We start from the raw sequence: 21,038 nt of genomic DNA, 5'->3' as shown, positions 1-21,038 counted from the left end.
TGATTCATTAGAATTAAATAGAATGTTTGGTGAAAATATAGATTCTTGACCATTCTTTCAAGCTCTGGAGTGAGGCTAAGAAATCTGCATCTTAGTGAGTGTCCTAGGCTACCCTTATGGTGGGGCAGGCTTGAGAAACACTGCAATAATCCATAGAATAAATCACTAGAACCAGCCCTTGAGAATAGCAATAGGAATGGAAAAAAAGGGTACAGACAGACACACTTAGAATCACTATGAACATTGACTGTAATGTAATATTTCTATGTATCTTATTATGCTACCACTACTTAAAATATATTTCAAGTCCACTTCAAGTGCATTATAAATTTACAATGAATTCTCTTTCATTGAAAAATATTTTACTTTTAGGTTTTAAAAAGGGAAAACTCTTTTAACTTTTTTGGAAATGTTTAATTTCAGAGGAACAAAGCAATGGGCCATTAAGTGCCATTAACTGTCCAGGAAACTCAATTTAGCAAATACTTCTGAAGTATTTTTAAGGAACCATCCAAGAGATACTACAGAAAATACAAGGATGGAGTCCTTGCTTCAATAAACTTTCAACCTAGCAAGAGAGAGAAGATAAAATCCCAACTAACTTAAAGAAGGATAATGTGAAAAATGGGAAAGAGAGAAATAAACTCCCTTAAAGATTCCAAAAAGGGAGAAATTATATATTGTTCAGATACTAAGAAAAGTCTTCATGAAGAAGGTGTTATTTGGGATGGTCAGAAAGACAAGGAAAATTTCAACAGATTTAAATATGGATGGAGGACATCCCAGGTAAAAACAAACTGCATAGGAAAACTCGGAGGAAGGAAGGCACAGGGTGGATATAAGATTAAAATGGTTCTGGGACCCAACTCCAATATGGTGAAGAAGGCTGCAGAGTTCCTACCCTACCAAGCAATTCTCAGATACCAGTTGAGTGTCCCTCAATTCAACTCAATTCTGACACTAGCTACCTGGGGATAGCATTGGATTCCACAGGTTAAGGTCTCAGTCCCACAAGACTACCCTCCACCTCAGATGCCACATCTGTGCTTCTGACCCACTGGGTATAGATTGGATGTTCCAGAAGCCACCTCCTTGCATTCAATTAATTCCCTAGAGTGGCTCACAGAATTCAGAGAAGTGTTTTACTCACTGGATCTCCACTTTATTATAAAAGGATATAATTCAGGGCACCTGGGTGGCTCAGTGGGTTAAGCCCTTGCCTTCGGCTCAGGTCATGATCTCAGGGTCCTGAGATCAAGCCCTGAATCAGGCTCTCTGCTCAGCAGAGAGCCTGCTTCCCCCTCTCTCTCTGCCTGCCTCTCTGCCTACTTGTGATCTCTGTCTGTCAAATAAGTAAATAAAATCTTTTTTAAAAAAAAGGATATAATTCAGGGCAAGTTGTGTGGGAAGAGGCATGGAGTTTCCAAGATGTCTCCCAGCATGATTCTCATGTCTGTGTGTACACCAACCCATAAACTCTCCAAACCTTCTCCCTTTTGTGTTTTTTTGGAAGCTTCATTACATAGGCAATGTTGATTAAATCGCTGGTCCTTAGGGATGGATTCAACCTCCAGATGATCTCCCCCCACAAGAGGTCAAGTGAGTGGGATTTGAAAGTTCCCATCTTAAAATCACATGGTTAGTTCTCCTGGCAACCAGCTTTCAACTTTAGGTGCCATCCAAAAGTCACTTCATTAACATAACAAAAGACACATTTGCCACTCTCAATACTTACAAAATTCCAAGGCTTTTATGAGCTCTGTGCCATAAACAAGAACAAAGACAAATACGTATTTTTTATATATAGGTAAAATATATATTTTTTATATTATGACTCATGTAGTTTGATGGAGAATAGAGACCATAGAGGATGGCTTAATTCAAGGGGCAGTAAAGAATCATTGAAGGCTTCCCTGGAAGTGATATGATGAGAAATTTTGGGGGGAGAACATACCTAGTTATGGTCAGGAACTATGGTCAGGATTGGAAGAAAGGGCCAGAGCTAGGGAGTTGCAACGTCATGAGAGAACTTTCATTTTCTCTACATTCAAAGTGATTTCTTTCATGAAGTTGAAACTCACAAAGAGTTAAAGGTACATGTTCCCAAACTTCAGCATGATCGGAACCATCTGGAAGGCTTGTTCAAACACAGACTGCCATAATTGCAGCTGGGAACTTCAATACTCCTCTCAGCAATTAATAGAACTGCTAGACAGAAAATCAGCAAAGATGTAAAGATCTGAAGAACACCATCAACCAACAGGATCTAATTCCACCCAACAAGTGCTGAATACACATTCTTTTCAAGTCACCACTGAACATATACATAAAACAAATTTCAACAAATTTAAAAGAATAGCAATTGTACATGTATGTTCTTTGACCATAATGGAATCAAGCTAGGAATTAATAACAGAGAGTTAACTGGTAAATCTCAAAACACTTGGAAATAAAACAGCACACTTCCAAATAATCCATGAGTTAAAAAGGAAATCTCAAAAGAAATCTTAAAAATTCATAGCACTAAACTGAAGGTGAAAATACAACATAATAAATTTGTGGGGCACAAATAAGCAGTACTGAGAAAAAAAAACATGTTTATATTAGAAAAGAGAAAAAAAATCTCAAATCAATAAACTAAGTTATTGCCTCAAGAAACAGGAAAAGATCAAAATAAATCCAAAGCAAAAAGAAGAAAGGATATAATAAAGAGAAGAAATCAATACAACTGAAAATAAGAAAATAATAGAGGAGATCAACTTAAAAAACCCTCTTTTAAAAGCAAAAAAGTTAATAAACTTAGAGCAAGACTGATAAAGACAGAGAGTAGATATAAATCACTAATATCAGGAATGACATATACTTCAATCTATATGGTACAGTCATTATAATGATAATAAGGGGGTACTACAAGCAATTTTACACTCATAATTTGATAACTTGGAAGAAATGTACCAATCACACTAGAAAATCACAAACTACCAACTACCAACCAAGATGATATAGATAATCTGAATAGTCCTATGACCATTAAAGAATTTAAACTCATAAAAGTAGTCCTCATAAGTAGAAGTCCTCCCAAAAGTGTACTGGGCTTGAGTAGTTTCACTGGAGAATTCTCCCAGACACTTAATGAAGAATTAACATGAATTTTACCTAGTCTTTTTCGGAGAGAAGAAGAGGGGGGAACAACTCATTCTATGAGACAAAAACTCGGAGAAAGAGTATATAAAATTCATGTCTGATTCATGTCAGACAAACAGCAAACAACAACAAAACCTAAAAACAAATATCTCTCATGAACTTAGACACAAAAATTCCCAACAAAATTTTAGCAAACGGAATCCCATAATATATAAAAATAATTATATATCACAACTAAGTGAAATTTATTCCAGATATGCAAATCTGTTCCCTTAATCAGAAATCAAACAATGTAATCCAACAAATTAACAGGTTAATGAAGAAAAATCATATCATATTAACTGAGGAAGGAAAAGCATTTGACAAAATTCAATACTCACTCAAGATAGGCATAGAGGAGAACTTTTTCATCTTGATAAGAACATCTACAGCTAACATCACACTTGATGGTGAGAGACTGGATGCCTTCTCTATAGAACTGGGAACAAGGTAAAAGTGTCCTCTGTTACTGCTTTTATTCAACCATAGTTAACTTAGAAAGGATCACAGTCTTAAATGGAAAATTGTAAAACTTTAAGAAAAAAAAAAATAAGAAGAAATCTTTGGGACCCAGAGTTAAGAGAAGAGCTCTTAGACTTGGCCTCAAGACCACAATTCATGAAAGAGAAAGCTGATAAATTACATTTATCAGTTCATTACAACTTGAAAATTTTTCTCTGCAAAAAAGCTACAGAATGGGAGAAAATATTTATGAATCATATATCTGAAGGACTCTCAAACTCAATTATAAAAATCAAACAATCTAACTAGAAAATAGGAAAAGATGCAAACCAACATTTCACAAAAAAATACATAGATGACATGCAAGCACATGGAAAGATGTTCAAAATAATTCACTATTAGGAAAATGCAAATTAAAATCATAATAAGATATCACTATATACATTTCAGAGTACATGGATAAAATTAAAAGCAATGGCCAGAAACTGGGTGGTCACATACATTGCTGTTATGAATATAAAATGATACAACCACTCTGGAAAGCAATTTCACAGGTTTTTTCCTTAAACTAAGTGTGAAACTACACTATCACCCAGTAAATACACTCTTGGGCATTTAGCCCAGAGAAATAAAAACTTGTGTTCACACAAAAACCTGTACAAAAATGTTTATAACAGCATTATTCATATTAGTCAAAAACGGGAAACTACCCAGATATTCTTCCATGAGTGAGTGGTTAAGCCAGCTGTGGGACATCCTTCTCATGGACTACTCCTTAGCCACTGAACAGGAAGAAACTATTGATTCATGTGACAACTTGAATGAATCTCAGGGAATTGTAGTAAGTCTTAAAAAAAAGCCAATCTCCGAAGTATGAGATTTCATTTGTATAACAAATATAAACTTACAAATAACAAAGAAAATTGAGATAACAAAATTACAGAAATGAACAGAGTAATGGTTGTCAGTGGTTAAGGATGGGAGTGGAGGGGAAGGAAACAGGTGTAACTACAAAGAGATAACACAAGAGACCTTGTAATGATGGAACATTTCTGTACCTTGATTGTGATGATGGTTCCTAGAATCTATGCATGTGATAAAGTTGCCAGGAGCTACACACACACACACACACACACACACACACACGGGTTTATGTAAAACGGGGGAATCCTGAATAAGCTTTGTAGAGTGTACCAATGTCAATTTCCTGGTCTTGACATTGTACTCTGCTATAAGACGCTAGCATTGGCAGAAACTAGGTGAAGGGTACATAGACCTCCCTGTATATTTCTTTATGCAACTTGTTATAAATCTATAATTATTTCAAAATTAAGAGTTAAATAAACTCAGCTATTTTTGCAAAGGATGAAGCACTTGGGAGAGTAAGGCTGGGGACTGGGGAGATCTTTTACTTTTTACCTTAAAGGCTTCTATAAATGGTTGGGGTAAATACATAATAAAAATACAGGTGGATCTCAGGGGGGATAAACACATGGATTCCTGATTCGGTAGGTCTGGAGTGGAGCTTAAGAATTTGCATTTCTGGGGTGCCTGGGTGGCTCAGTCATTGGACGTCTGCCTTTGGCTCAGGTCATGATCCCAGCAGATCAAGCCCCATATCAGTCTCTCTGTTCAGTGGGGAGCCTGCTTCTCCCTCTCCAGCTGTGTTTGTGTTCCCTCTCTCACTATCTCTCTCTGTAATAAATAAATACAGTCTTTTTTTAAAAAAAGAATTTGCACTTCTAATTGGTTCCAAGGTTAACTGATGCTGCTGGTCTGGAGGCCACGTTTTTAGAACGAGAGATTAAAGACTATGCTCAATTAATTCAGTCCTCCCTTGTTTGGTCTGATCTTAAAATCCTCCTTAATCCAGTGATCAGATAGCTGCAAAAACTAATCTGAGCTATCATGTCAAATTTCACAGAGGCCAGTCCTCTCAAGTAGGCAAATACAGACAGATCCAATGTCTTTCAGCTCAAACAAATGGCAACTCAACATGGTCCTGGAAAATAAATAGGTTACCCAAAATTAAATAAAATCCATTTGTAAAGGGAGATATCCCCATCTTAAAATGAATCAATCCTTCTGAACTGCCAGGCAAAAGCAGCCTGTGAAAATCTGCTCAGTCTGCCCTCCGTAACCCAGAGCTTCATGCTTCTGTATCTACCACCCGAAGGAAGAACATTCACCATCTATCTCACAGAGATAAAAGCCGAGTATAGCTCAGTGAATAAAATGTTATTTTCTTTTTCAGTTCCTTTCTCAGTCACATTTCATGCCCTCTTCTCAGAATGTTTATCACCACCCAGAGTCATATTTCTGTCTGAGTATCTGGCAAGTGACTCCCTGCTGAACAGGCAGGGGAGAAGCCCCATAAATCAGAGTCCTGGAGTCCACAGGCAGCCTTGCCAGTCGGCAGTGGGACCCCTGAATGTTTGTCAAAGCTAAGGACTTCGGAGCAGCACTCTTAAAAATGAAGATCCACTTACTCAGAGCTGGATGGCATTAGAAACACCCCAAGTCCCCAAGTGAGCAGGACCCTGAGGGGTTGTGAATAGTTCCCTTGGCTCCCAAGAGGCCTAATCAGCACAGACCCTGTGAGTTCAAGGAAAACATGCTTGTCTGCACTGCCAGCTTCTCGGATGGGAGAACAACGTACCCACTGGGACACTAGGAGATGGAAATCAAGTCCAGAATCATGGGTCTGTAATTGTCAGTAAGAGATCGTGTCAACTCAGTGTAAGGAAGATTGGTTTGTCTGTAGCACTTTAACTTGTAAAAATAACACCATGGAGCATGACGAGTTCTTCTCATATATTCCTATATCCTTACTGCTTAAAGAATGTTCTTCAGATGAGCAGCAGTGGCACCATTTGGAGCTTCTGCAGACCCAGACCCACCTGATCAGTACCTGCACATTAAGATCCCAGTTGGTTCATGGGCACAGTTAATTTAGAGCAGCTCTAAGGCCAACCAGCAGATCCCTGTTAGTGACCGTGGGGAGGTGCTGGGAATACAGTGAAAACGGAGCCAGGGATCCCATGAGTGACTGGATCACCACCACAAACACAGTAAGACCCCACTGGAGAATCGAGCAGTGTTGAGTCCAGGCCTGAAAACCAGGAAACCTGCCACAATCTGGGACACTCTGCCCTCATAAACTGCTCACAGAGGCTAGGTCCTTTGAGACTCAGTCCTAAATTCAAACTTCACATCTTCCCAAAGAAGTACTTGTCAAGCCCACTACCATTTCCTAATTGAATTTCTCATTTCTCAAATAACTGGTAGTTTGATAGTTTGCAGAGATTTGTTGCTGGGGAAAGTTTGAAATAACCGAATAAGATACCAGGTGAAGTATTCTGCAAAGGTTGAAAAGTTTATCACAGAATCCTTACAATTATTGCTTGCCTTTTCTTTGCTTTCAAATCTCTGTTATTAGTGATGAAACCATAGACCCTTATCAAGGAGAGAAGCTGGGAAGTAGAGATGGTCTACAGAGACATTACTGGACCCAGTGTATTTAGAGGGCTGTGTTTTGTGGTGTTTAGAAAGTTACATTGTATGAACTTTTATATAAAGCTCTAGCTTCATAAAAATCAGAGTAATCATAAATATATTTGAACGACTATACTGTAGGCATTTCAGACAATTTCAACACTCAGCTTAAAATGTCTTACCTAACTACACAAATATTTTTAAATATATACTTAATGGTGATATGGATCTTGGATTGGGATAAGCTTGCAATATCCTTTGCTTTTGAAATGACATTCTTTTAAGAGAAAGACAAATTAGTCCTCTGTTCTCATGGGGAGCTATTGTGTGAAATATTAAGAGGAGATTTTCTTACTTATCAAGGAAAATTTGAGGGCCTTCTCTTTGCTTAGACTTTGTAAGAAGCCAGGTTAACACATGCACCTTGCCTTTCAGGAGCTTACCATCTAGGTGAGGAGGCAGGTGTGAGAACCTGAGATACGTTTAACAGGAAAAATTGATAGAATTTTAAGTGAAAATATCGGAGGCAGACAAATGAATTTGGCTGAGAGGTGGATTGTGAATGGGAAGATGATGAAGTTAGCTTTGGACCAACGAGTAGGAAACAGCCATGAGGCATGGACTGCCACAAGTCAGTGTATGTTTCAGTGTGAAATTGACAATGAGGACTAAAGGAACAGAAAGGAAGAAACTAAACAGACTGGTCAGCCATGAGTAGTGGCTGAAAACTCCACAGAGCTATGACTTGTATTGAACCTTAAAAGAGAGATGAATTCATCAGCGTGAAGTCAGATAATAGATGACTGTGGAAGTACAGTAGGTGCTTTGTATGTAAATGGGTGGGGAAGAGAACTATAGATTTTAGGAGAGAAGTGATGAAAATAGTAAGGAATTTTGGTGTAGGCAAAGTTTTTGTTCAAGGCTTCAAGAGCTAAAATCCCTATTGGGAGGGATAGATGAAAAATATATTTTGAAGGACAAATAAATAAAACATTGAGTCAGACTATAAAGGAATTGGCAAAGGAGCGACTGGATCTGACAAGTAGATTGGTGGTGCTATTGACAAAGACAGGAAATACAGATGAGGGAAGAGAGAAGGATTGTGAATAGAATGTTGATGAACTTGGCACTGGACATCAGTAGGTTGGGTGACGATGAGATAACCAACATGGCCACAAGTACAAGGTGGCAGGGCTGGGATTAGGGTAGGAATAACAAGGAGCCGAGGATGCAAAATTTAAGAAGGTACTCACTCTCATGTCTCAGGTCACATGACTCTGAGAGGGAGAGTCTCCCTAAATTCTGCACCTGGGACCTAACTGCTTTATCCTCATCTCTGCCATTCTGGGCTGATGGAAATATGGAACTATGAGTTTTGATGGAAATGCAAATTTAGATGACAAACAAGATCGGAGATACAGGCTTGAAGTATTTATGATGTCTTCAGAGTAAACAGCAAAGAGAAGGAAGGACATAAGCCTGAGCCTCAGGGAACTCTCTTTTGGAAACCAGAGAAGAAAGAGCAAGCAAGTCTAACAGAGGATGGACAATCAAAACATTCAGAAAATAGAAGTTTCTCTTTAAACATGGTTAGATTCAGCAGATGCTCTTGCCATTATTCCCTTCCAAATTGCCACTGAAGTGCTAATTAAATAATTTTTGAAAAAGTGTTCACTTACAAGGATTAAAAGAACAGGTGAGGAGGTAACAGTAATAAAATTGTGGAAGCTTGGAAAGCCATAAAGAAGTCGGAACTGTCTCAGCAAACTCAAAAACAAACAAACAAACAAACAATGATAACCAGAAACTAAAGCCAGCAGTGGAACAAATATATTTGCACCACAGAACCCTGAGAGGCACAGGAATTGGAGGCACGTGATACCTCTGGAGGTAGGCCTGTAGATGAACTGAAAACAGAAGTATTGATACAAATCTATATATTCCACAGCAGTCATATACAACAGACTCCCTTCCCCAGCCAGCATGCTTAGACAGTGCCCTAGTCCTAACTTGGCAGAATTCTAGAGGTCTATTCTCTAGAAAAGTTGAATCAGAGTGATTTTGAATACAGGATTACAAATCACAGCAAAGCACAGGATTTCCTAACTGGAAACGGGACTAATAGAAAGTCTGCATACAGAATAACACCCTTCCCTAACTGAATTCCAAGAATGCTGGGAGCCCAGGCAGGATTCCTCTCTGAGAAAAACCAACCATGCTCAAGAGAAAAATCTGTGAATGTGAGAAGCTTCGGGCACTCCCCCGTGGAAGAATGGAAGTTTCCTAACAGTGAGGCTTACTGGTCATCTGGTACTGACTTGGACACATGCACACACATGAACACAGCCTCCAGATCCCATGGCAGAGACACTCTGACAACTTAAAGAGTCAGAAATCATTAGACATTTAGGAAATGCTTCTAACATGAGAGACAGAAAAGGAAGAAGGAAGGAAGAAAGGGTGGATCCGACATGGAGAAAATGAAAAATAATGTAGGGACAGAAGAAGACATCAAAAAATAAATGAGATCATCAAAAATATGTTATTTTAAAAGACACATTCAAATAACAGTAAAGAATTCTTCCGAATTATGATCCCTGAAATGGAAACAAAAAACAGTAGAATGATTGGAAGACGCAGTTGAGGAAAATTCCCACAAATCAAATAAAGAAAATAAATATATGACTGTGGAAGAAATAAAATGAAAAATTTTAGGTAATTTGTTCAGGAAGTCCAGTTTCTGATTATAGCAGTTTAACAAAGAAAGAACAAGGAATGAGGTGAGGAGGAAATCATCAAAGAAATAACACCAGGAATGAACCCTCAGAGAAGTATGTAAGTTTCCATATGAAGAGGGCTTTTCAAGTAACCAATATAAATAAATGATAAAAGGCTGATATCAAAACTCATAATCATGAAATTTCAGAACTCCAAAACTCAAAGAAGAAATCCAGGAACTCTGGTGATTTCATATATACAAAGGATGGCATAAGAAATCATAATGGCAACACTGGAAACAAGAAGACAATGGAATAATGCCTAAAAAATACCGAGGGGAAATCACTTGCATAAAAGAATTCCATTTGCAGTCAAACTATTGATCAAATGTGAAGACAGTATAAAAACATTTTTGGAAAAGCAAAAATTAAAAAAAAAATCATTTTCTCTGCATTTTTTATTAGGAAGCTGCTAGACTAGAGGCTTACTATCCAAGGGGGAGATAAAACAGGAGGAAGATTTGGGATCCAGGAAACAAGGGATCTAACAGAGAGAAAAAAGCACAGGGAGTCTATGCAGTAATGGTAAAGGGAGTTTGCTGGACATCAGCCAGGAGCTGGTCTAAACAAGGGCAAGGTGAGAAGGGATTCTGGAAGGATGTATGTTAGAGAAGGACTCCCTGATTTGATTGTTATCTGAGAAAACTTACCCCTATGTCCAAGATTTGGGAATAAACTAGAACTAAAACAGAAAATAAAAGCAATTGAAAACAAGAAAGAGACTTGTTGATTCCAGGGAGAATAACCAGAACAGACAGTAAAGGAACTGGTATCATCATAGACAGCTATGAAAAGACATACATAGTCAAAGACTTTGAATACTGATCTAACCAAAATGAGTGAGGGTGTGAAAGCTAAACCTCGCCATTAAAGGTAGGAAACTCAAATGTATACCTAAAGGCCCAAAAAGAAATTTAAATACCAGAGTAAGGATGTTATTCAGAAACACGATCACAAATACGAGAACAAGTTAGATTTAAAACTTGTTGCCACTGAAGAGGAGTCAGGAGAGAAAGGCTGCCAGGGGCTGCTGTTCTTAATTTTAAGCCTTTAAAATAATCTGTCTTTTTAAAAAAATTGTATCTACATACACCCTTATAAAAGCTTTAAAAATAAAAGGATAAAAATAAGAAGAGGGACACCTGGGTGGCTCAGTTGGTTAAGCAGCTGCCTTTGGCTCAGGTCATGATCCCAGCGTCCTGGGATCGAGTCCCACATCGGGCTCCTTGTTCTGTGGGGAGCCTGCTTCTCCCTCTGCCTCTGCCTGCCACTCTGTCTGCCTGTGCTCGCTCTCTCTCTCTCTCTCTGACAAATAAATAAATAAAATCTTTAAAAAAAATAAGAAGAAGAATAAGGGGCGCCTGGGTGTCTCAGTCAGTTAAGCGACCATCTCTTGACTTCGGCTCAGGTCATGGTCCCAGGGCATGAGATGGAGCCCGGTATAGGGCCACAGGCATGGAGGCTACTTGAGATTCTCTCTCTTCCTCTCCCTCTGCCCCTCCCACCCCTGCACGGATGCACATACTCTCTCTCTAAAAAAATTAAAAACAAAAGATGGGTAGAATTAAGGTATCAAAATAAAACCATAATCTAGAATCTGATGCATTTATGGTAATAAATGCATATTTCAAATTTAATGACAACACCTGTCAAACAATCTATCAACTTTTACAATTTCAAGTTAAGATACTTTTTTAAGGAAGAAAAATGAGAGGATTATGATGGAATTATATAGCCATTGTATTAAAAAGTGGTTATTAAAGATAGTCTCAATTACACTGAGTACACTTCAGAATCTTAACTATTTTGTACTCTGCTTTATAATGTGTTTCAATTGCTCTTTCCCAAGCATGTGTTCATTCTTCTGAGTATTTAGAAACAATGCTGGGTAGATGACACATAAATACAAAATCTCCTGTCCTCGGAGGTTTAAAAAATTCATTTCCCATGTTTTCCAGAGGTCTATCTGGTGGAATCCATCATTGATTTTTTTTTTTTCAGTTCACTATTTGAATAGTTTCTCCCATTTGTAAATATGAGCATCTCCAAACAGTGGCTCACAACATATTTCAACTGAAACATATAAACGTTTCAGTGGGACAGAAAACTGCACTTTATTCAAACAATAGATTAGAGATGAAAGAGTGGTTTTAAGGTTGTTTTTGACATTTAAAAAGGGCTGAAGTATTTTCATCCCTTCGCTGCCTGTTGTTTCATGAGAGACCTAATAACTTAAAAGAGAAGGTCCCCGCACATTATATACACTGAAACCCCGTCCAATGCAAAGTGGTATTTTCCTTCCTATTTTTCATTTCTGGATGCTGGCTCCAGTCAACAATATAATCATTTTCTCTTATTGATTTTTCTTATAAAATGTATCCTTGTTAGATTCATTGATGACTATACATTACAGAGGCTCCTGATAAAATTTCATTGTGTTATTACCACCACACAGGAAATGCTTTTTTCAGGATGAGAATAACTACCTCTCAAGGTGAAGATGAAACTGTGTTTAATGCAGAATTCCAGAGAATGGCATCCTTATTTGAAAACTGATCATCAAGATCTCCCACCCTCCAATCAATTCAATATTATTCTCAGCTGAAAAGGGGCACTGTACCACTCTAGCTTGACCTCAGTTTTCCAATTTCAAAAAAAAAAAAAAAAAAAAGATGACTTTTCCCACTTTAAACACTTAACAACTTAAAGCTTAGCTCTTCAAAAGAATTCTGATTCACTCATCCCTGACCTGGGCAGCGCACTTCCTAAATCCCTCTGCGTGGTTTTCAGTGGCCTGTGGTTGATGAAGTTGGATTGATTTGAGCTAGATTTGTTAAACAACTCAAGTCAAACACTGACTTTGCCTTTACAGGGGTGTATAAATATGTGACCCATAGTTATTTTTTCCTTTTTTTTTTTTTAATTTGGGGGCTTCATAATAAAGTATAATATCATTGGGTCCTCTTTGCTACTGAGAGATAAATACTTAAGTCCTTTCTTCCATTTTACCAGAATTATAAGCTTCCTGATATTCCTAAAACACCACAAAAACAACAAAGGGTACATTTTTAGAAATTTATTCAAGGATTATGGATTATTCCTGGGAAGTCCACTTAAAAAGGAAATAAAATGTTAATATGGTCACTTAATTTGAAAGGACATACTCTTTTCAGTTAAATTTTGTCTCAAGCTATGCTACTCTTAATGGAGTGGCTCATGAAGATACTGCTTAAAAAACAATAAACTTAATTTTCTTTCTTGATGGGGGATGATTTTTCAAAAGCAATTTCGTATTTAAAATGAGAATGATTGTTAAATTTAAACAATAGAAGTATTCAGAACCCCACCCCCCATAGGTTAGATGACAGCAAATTTATGAATAAAGCTAATTTTAAAAATTAGGACACTTAAAACTAGCACTTTGCTACATAAAAGATGGCATATGGTACCGTAAGACTTTTGAACTCAGTGTCCTCTGAATTAGAGAATATATTAAATCAATGCCGTTTTATTTGTTTAAATCCCACACAAGAACTAATACAGCTTGCAGGACACTGCTGAAAAAAGAGGTAACTTAGGGACCTGATTAACTCATAGAAAAACAATTCATTATTAGCATTCTGATTGTACATGATCAGTTGCTTCCCCAGGTTTCAAACAGCATGTACACTAAAGCCTTGGTCGATTATTAATTTGCTTGACAGATCCTTTCTGCACTCTGGAGGGAAGAGCCCAGCTCTTATCTCGGTTATCAGAGCTCTTCTGACTAAAGAGGTTTCACTCTAAGTTTATAAGCAGCACATTGGCTAGATTTTCAGATAACCCAACTTTGCTCTGGAATGCCTGACCGCCTTTGGCTCACGCTGGAGCAAGCTATTTGTGTATCCACAAACCTTAGGCTCCCCACTTGAAAGGGGAGGGGAGGTCGAGAGTCCGTGCAAGTTCAGGCGAATCAAGTGTTAAAATAGAATTTGATCCTGAAAAAAGATGACCGGGCTGATAGCACTTTTCCCCATAAATCATTTTGAGGGAGTCCTGACCACAATAACATCCCACTTGGCCATTGTATTAAATGTGTGTAAACAAAGCGACTCTCTTAGCCATTCTAAAAAATATGCACTTGGGGACTTATAAACAGCATATTTTTATTCATTAAATCATTTGTAAAATAGGCCGTGAATGAGAACTTAAGAGTGCTTAAGAAAATATTATTCATTCTGCAAAAGAGTTACTACGGCCTAGAAGGCAAACTGGTCACTTGGGACTATTTTAAAACTACAAGCAGGAGGAGGCCGAGGTCACTGCCCTCCTCCCTCTAAGACAAGCCAGACTCCTCACACTTGGCCCATCCACTCCTGCGTGGGGCTGGGCCGTCCACTGGGGTTTTTGTAGTCTGGACATGACCAAGATTTTTTTTTATTTCAACAAGGTAGAAAATCACAAAACTAAAAACAAATTTGCTGTAAGAAAAAAAAAAAAAAGTACTTTGTGTTCCAGGTTTTCTTTTAAAACATTTATTCAGGCTTCTCTATGATTGCAAGCCCCACGGCCCAAAGGCGTTAAACTGTATTGAAGCTTAATGGCCTGAAAAGTTTCCTTTTGAATTAAAGCACATCCAGCTACAAAAGGGGGAGGGGGTGGCATCTGCAACTAATCTAGAAGTTCCATTTCTTGTCCTGGACTTTGAGGACTTAAAAATAGACAGCAGAAGATTTTCAAATCATACAGAAGGGAACATGATTTCTGGGAGCTGGGTTTCTGTACCAATGCCTTGCTAAGGGAATTTTCCATGAGTGCAGAGTGACCTAAATGACAGGGTTAGATGAACATTGGGAAGACAAAAACCACCTACCTAAGCCTGACCAGACACTGCTCCTTCTCACCAGGTGATTCACTTATGGTAGAGACAAATTCTAGGAACTTGCATTTTAGGGATAAAACGGGGCCTTGTTTTCAAACTGGTAGGCTCTAAAGTAAGAATGGGACACTGGGATCTGGGCAGAAATTTTAAATTTTTTTATTTCCGTATACTACTTTGATCATCTTCAATTTTCTGTTTGACTTATGCAGAGAACATGGAACGTCCTAAAAATAGGTCAACGTACGTGTGATCAGAATTTAGAGACAATTCCTCTAGACACTATACCTGAGGCACAGCCTCGGCTACCCCATGAGCTGAGGGAAGGCTGACATTGGTTGTTCTAAACCTCCATCCGTGAAGGAAACCCTTGAATGCTACAGGCCCCGTCGCTGCAACTCAAAGAACCTGACTGAGGACAGCTATACCATGGGTTTTTGTTACTGCTTCCTGCTCTTTTACACTTCATTAAAAAAAAAAAAAAAAAAAAAAAAAAGTGCTACTGTGCATATTAACAATGGGACTATAACAAAAGTACAAATAGGTGGGTCCCACGCAAGTCTTTATTAGCAACAGTGTAAAATGTCTATATTTGCATGAGTGCAAAACAGAGCAACTCTGACCCAATCATGCTGCATTTCTTGGGATGGTGGAGTTTATCTCAGGAATAGAGAGAGGCTCGCTATTAAAGTGGACATTTTTATTATAAACTTCCATCTGCTATTTTTGAAGAGCTATTTTTGTCTGCATACCAACAGGATACAGAGTACAACTTTCTTTTGTTGATTAAGTGTCAGTGTTTCCTTTTGGAGAATAAGTTGCCTGAATGGCTGTTTAGTGAAAAGAAGAATGGGGTGGTCCCTGAGACATACAGATTCAGTTTTCTGAGCTTCGGGATGTTCACAGGAAGAAAGAGTAACACAAACTACTAGTTAAGGATTTGAAGAAAGTATTTTTAAATACCAAAATGACTTCACATTTCAAAGTAAGAATCTCCACCCTCCAATAAAATATACCTTCACTTTAAGAGATTGCAATGGACATTGTATTTAAGCAGTTTAAACACTTGTTGCTTTTAAAAAGTTTACATTCATGGGGTGCCTGAGTGGCTCAGTCAGTTAAGTGTCTGACTCTTGATTTTGGCTCAGGTCATGATCTCAGGGCCATGGGATTGAGGACCTAGTCAGGCTCTGTGCTCAGCGGGGAATCTGCTTGAGATTTTCTCTCCCTCTGTCCTTCCCTACTGCACCCCCATCCCCGCTGCTCATGTGCTTTCTCTAAAAATAAGTAAATCTTGAAAAATTTATATCCTCATAAAGTTTAAAATACCTAATTCTAAAGATAAAATACCGGCAAAGTCCTCCAAGTCTCAAAGAAAATGACCGATATGACCAACTGACCAATTTGCTTCATGGGTAACAAGTATATTCTTTCCTCAAGACCGTTTTTTCCTCCCTACTCAGATGGCCAAACCCTGGCAGGTCCCACTATTATAATCTCTCATTACATATCTCTTGGGGACCCTTATCATAACTGTATTTAAACAATTGTATACTTCCAATTTTAAGATTTTATAGATTGATTTCTCTGATCCCCCATATCCCATCTGAAAACCACCCACAGAACAATAGGAGAAACAAGAAACAAAAACACAAACTCCACCTCTGATGAGACCCGGAGTCATCTGAAACCCCGGCCACAATATACACATGTGGGAAGCAGGTGAAGGGTGGTAATTGACTTGACCAAGCAAAAAGGGTAAAAGCTAAGCGACCGCAGAAGGACATTGAGAAGAAGTCAGCCCAGCCAACAGAATCCCCAAACTGGGAATGCCTCAGGAATGGGAAGCACCAGGGGCTCAGAACTGGGAATTAAATGCCCCATGAAACCAGAGCGTTGGGCTGACCTCTTCAACAGAGCAGTTACTCACTCCCTCCTCTAACTTGGATCCTCACCTCCATCCTGCAAGGCCAGCAGATGGGAAGTGTATTCCCTGGAGAAATAGAAACAGACTCAGGGACACAAGCACAGCAGCAAGCAGCAGAGAGATGGCTGTGGCTGCCCATCTTCATATGAAACAACGAGATGCCTGGCTCTTGTCCCACCTTCCTTCTAAATGCAGCAGTCCGATTTATACTCCCTTAACAAAAGATTACAGCCCCTTAATGGAAAGGCCCAGAGAACAGACCAATATGCAGCTACATCTGGGGACTTGTTGAAGAAAAGGCAATTCATAGTCTGATTATTCTGCAGTGACTCTCACCAGCTAAGTTTCTCATGTACAAACAGTATCTCCAATCTTAAATATGTACCTCCCTATGTTCTCAGCAATTTTCCTGTAGGAATTTCTTCCTAAGGGAGCAGACAGGTGGACAAAACGTGTATACAGCAAAACATAGCACAACATTTCTTATAATAGAAACAAATTGGAAACCTAAATGTTTCCAACAATAGATGACTGGTTAAATAAATGTTATAACCATTAAAAAGTGTACAGTATGTGTTCTGACATAGAAAGATACTAAGGGCCTAGTGATAGTAATAAAAGACAGGTTTCAAACACTCTATGTTATAACTCCATTTATATAAATAATTTTATATATGCATAAAAACATGAAGGATTTTTAAAAATAGTGGTTCTCTCTAGAAGGCAGAATTATGAGATAATTTTCATTTCTCTGCATTACTTGAATATTTTATAAACTTATATCAGAAAATCAAAGACGATTCCTATTTAAAGAATAAAATGTTAAAGATAGTTTTAAATATGGCCTTTGATCTTAATTATAAACTTACAGCTAAGAAATACCAGACATTTGGGGAAATCCTCAAAGATGTTGGACAGAAATGTAAACCAATAAACATGGTGGAGGAAAGAGAGGACATTTAAGGTGAGGGAAACCATACAGGGAGCAGAAGAAAACATCCAAAAAACTACAATTAATGTCCACAGGGCGGAAAAGAAAAAATACTGCTTCATGAAACAAAGTGAAGCTCTAAAAAGGTAACAAATAATAAGGAAAAGCTTTAGAAAAGAAAAACAGGGTTGCCAAAAGAAAAACTCCAGTAGAAGGACTGGAAGACAAAGTCAAGAAAATCTAAGGAAATAGACAATGAAAGAAAAACATGAGAAAATTAGAGTATCAGTGTAGAACACTGAACAGCTGATAATTAGAACTGACAAAAAGAAAGAAAACAGAAAATTCTCAAGTAAGTAAGATAAGAAACACTTCCAGAACTGAAGTTTATAAATCTGAAAAGTGAAAGGCCTTGAGAGCCTAGTATCGTGAATGAAAAATGTGCGCACTGGGAAATTTTAGAAGACTAAGGATAAAGTAAAGATCCCAGTAGCTTCCAAATGGGAGAGTGCTAGACTCAGACATACAAAGATTCAGGAGTAAGAACGGCATCAGATGCTGAAAGACTGCATTAGAACCCAGAGGACAAGGAACAATGAAGAGCATGTTCAGTTTAGAATTCCATAACCAAATCATCATTCCAATGTGAGGGCAGAAGAAAGATCATGTAAGAGATGCAAAATATTAGAACGATTGCCTCTCCTGCCCCTCCTTCTCAGGGACTTTTTTTCTCACAAAACAAGTGAGCAAAATAAGGATGAGGAAAACATGTGATTCAAGAAAATAGGGAATCCAATGTAGGCAAGAGGCAAAAGAAAAACCCAGGACACACGCGCCTTAGAGCAACTGGTTCAGATTAGAGCAAGAAGACCCAGGATCCAGGAAAGATGTTTTCAAGGAGAAATAGTCAGAAGGGAGGGTATAGGGAGAAACTTACAGAGTATCAGATGAATTAATTCTGAGGGAAATGGAACTGAGCAACTGTAAGAATGGAAAGACCTATAAATCGGTACAAAGAAAACAAAGCCAGTGACAGTCAAGGGAATTAGTAACTCCAGGGAAAAGTTACATGATAGGAGAAATGTAATCATGGTACACTACTTGGCTCAGACAACAATGCTGACCATCATAATTTTATAAATTCAGAAACGCTGAAAAAAAAAAAAAAAGAAACGCTGAGCTAACCAAAAGTAATGGGGAAAGACTGGAGGGTGGCGTAAGCGAGCTAGGTCTTGAACAGTGATGAGTAAGAGTGATGACTCAGCAGAGAGAAGCATACACTTATTTAGGAATATGGAAGTTCTACCAGGAGAAACAAGCCAAAGAGCTGAAAGTAGTTGAAGGATGGAGACCAGAGCTTCATTACATGGTAAGTGAGAACATTCCTCTTCATGGAAGACCTTTATAAGCTTTTACCTAAAGATGAACCCCAGTCCTGATAGTCTACAAAAATTCAGCCTTAATTCTATACTTTAAAAAGTAGACTATCATGTCTTTGTTCAGCATTTCATATCGAAAGGCAAAGAAATTCCTCCCATCCTGCCCCTTCATCACAGGCCTGCAAAGTCTTCTCCACCAAGATGAATTGGCTCAGACCAGACACTCTACTGGCCTGAATAAGATACAGATGTGCGGCAGTCTCCAACTTGCATATGGATTTGTTGCACAGATTCCTGGGCCATTTAGTTGTCTGGAACTTGGGAGTGTTTTTCTTCTCCACCTCTACCCCATAAGACATGTTTTAGAGGATTATTCCTCTTAGAATTCTGGATGGTAGCTTTCTAGGGTCAAAGGGATGGGGGCAACCAGAAGTCAGATGTAGATTGTTGTTAAGACTGAGCTTCTGTGTTGGATGGAGGGTTTGTGGACATTTGGTGTAAAATTACAGTATAAATCACAGAGTATAAATATAGTATAAATCATGTAGTATAAATCATATAGAATAAATCATAAAGTTATAATAAGGAAGCAATAAAACTAGGTCCAGTGATAAGAGTATGTCATGAACCAAAAATTATCAACCCATATCTATGTACCTAAAATCCAGCAGAGACAAAAGATATATGAACCCTAAATCCTGTTTAACTGATGATATAACAGATGGCACATTTGCCCATATATTCAGCAATTACACACAATACATATTTATTTATTTATTTATTTATTTATTTATTTTATTTTTTAAGATTTTATTTATTTAACAGAGATCACAAGTAAGCAGAGAGGTAGGCAGAGAGAGAGAGAGGAAGCAGGCTTCCTGCTGAGCAGAGGGCCCGATTCGGGGCTCGATCCCAGGACCCTGAGATCATGACCTGAGCCGAAGGCAGAGGCTTAACCCACTGAGCCACCCAGACGCCCCAATACATATTTATTTTTAATAATATTGCTCAGTATATTTTTTGAGGGTTGACTGATTTATTTTAAAAAATTTTTTATTGGAGTATAGTTGATATACATTACATTACATTAATTTCAGGTGAACAACATAGTGATCTGACCTCCCTACACTACACTATGCTCACCACAAGTGTCGCTACTATGTGTCGCCGACTGTACAATGCTATAACACTACCATTGACTGTATTCCCTAAGCTACACCTTTTATTTCTGTGACTTATTCATTCCATAACTGGAATTCTGTAGCTCTCACTGCCCTTTACCCACTATACCCAACCCCACATCCCTCTTCTTCTGGCAACCATCAGTTCGTTCTCTGTATTTACAGGTCTGATTCTGCTTTGCATTTGTTTATTCATTTGTTTTGTCTTTTTGAGTCAATAAATACTTATTAAACATCTCCTAAGGGGTAAGGCACTGTGCAATCCTCTGGTTACAGTAATCAAGAGAGACACGAAGGGCCACCTGGGTGGCTCAGTGGGTTAAGCCTCTGCCTTCCACTCGGGCCCTGATCTCAGGGTCCTGGGATCGAGCCCCGCATCGGGTTCTCTGCTTGGTGGTGAGCCTGCTTCCCTCTCTCTCTCTCTGCCTGCCTCTCTGCCTCCTTGTGATCAGGCGCCCCCAGGGTCACAGATACAGAGAGTACATGTTAATACTGAGAAAGTAATCAAAGCTGCTAAATTTTCCCCAAAAAGCAACTTTCCCCATGATTTCTTGATTTTTTTTCTCTCTCTAATACGCCTTCTTTTCTAGAGTTTCTAATTCTCTTGAATTGCTTCCTCTCATCCTAAAAAATGCGTCTGAGTGTCTCAGTACCAAACGGGTTTTCATCCAGAGGTCCTGGTTTATACCATACTCCACACACCTCCCAGACCACACAGATACGTCGTGATTTACACATTGCAAGAATGCACACACGTGTGCGCACATGAGCTCGTTCCAAGAAAACGTACTAACCATGCAGTTATGTCTTGGCCACGTACTGCAGGCAGGCGAGGCCCGGTTCCC

The sequence above is a fragment of the Lutra lutra genome, chromosome 3 (genome assembly GCF_902655055.1).
Source record: "Lutra lutra chromosome 3, mLutLut1.2, whole genome shotgun sequence".
In the NCBI taxonomy this organism is placed as follows: domain Eukaryota; kingdom Metazoa; phylum Chordata; class Mammalia; order Carnivora; family Mustelidae; genus Lutra; species Lutra lutra.
This window is presented reverse-complemented; position numbering follows the sequence as displayed.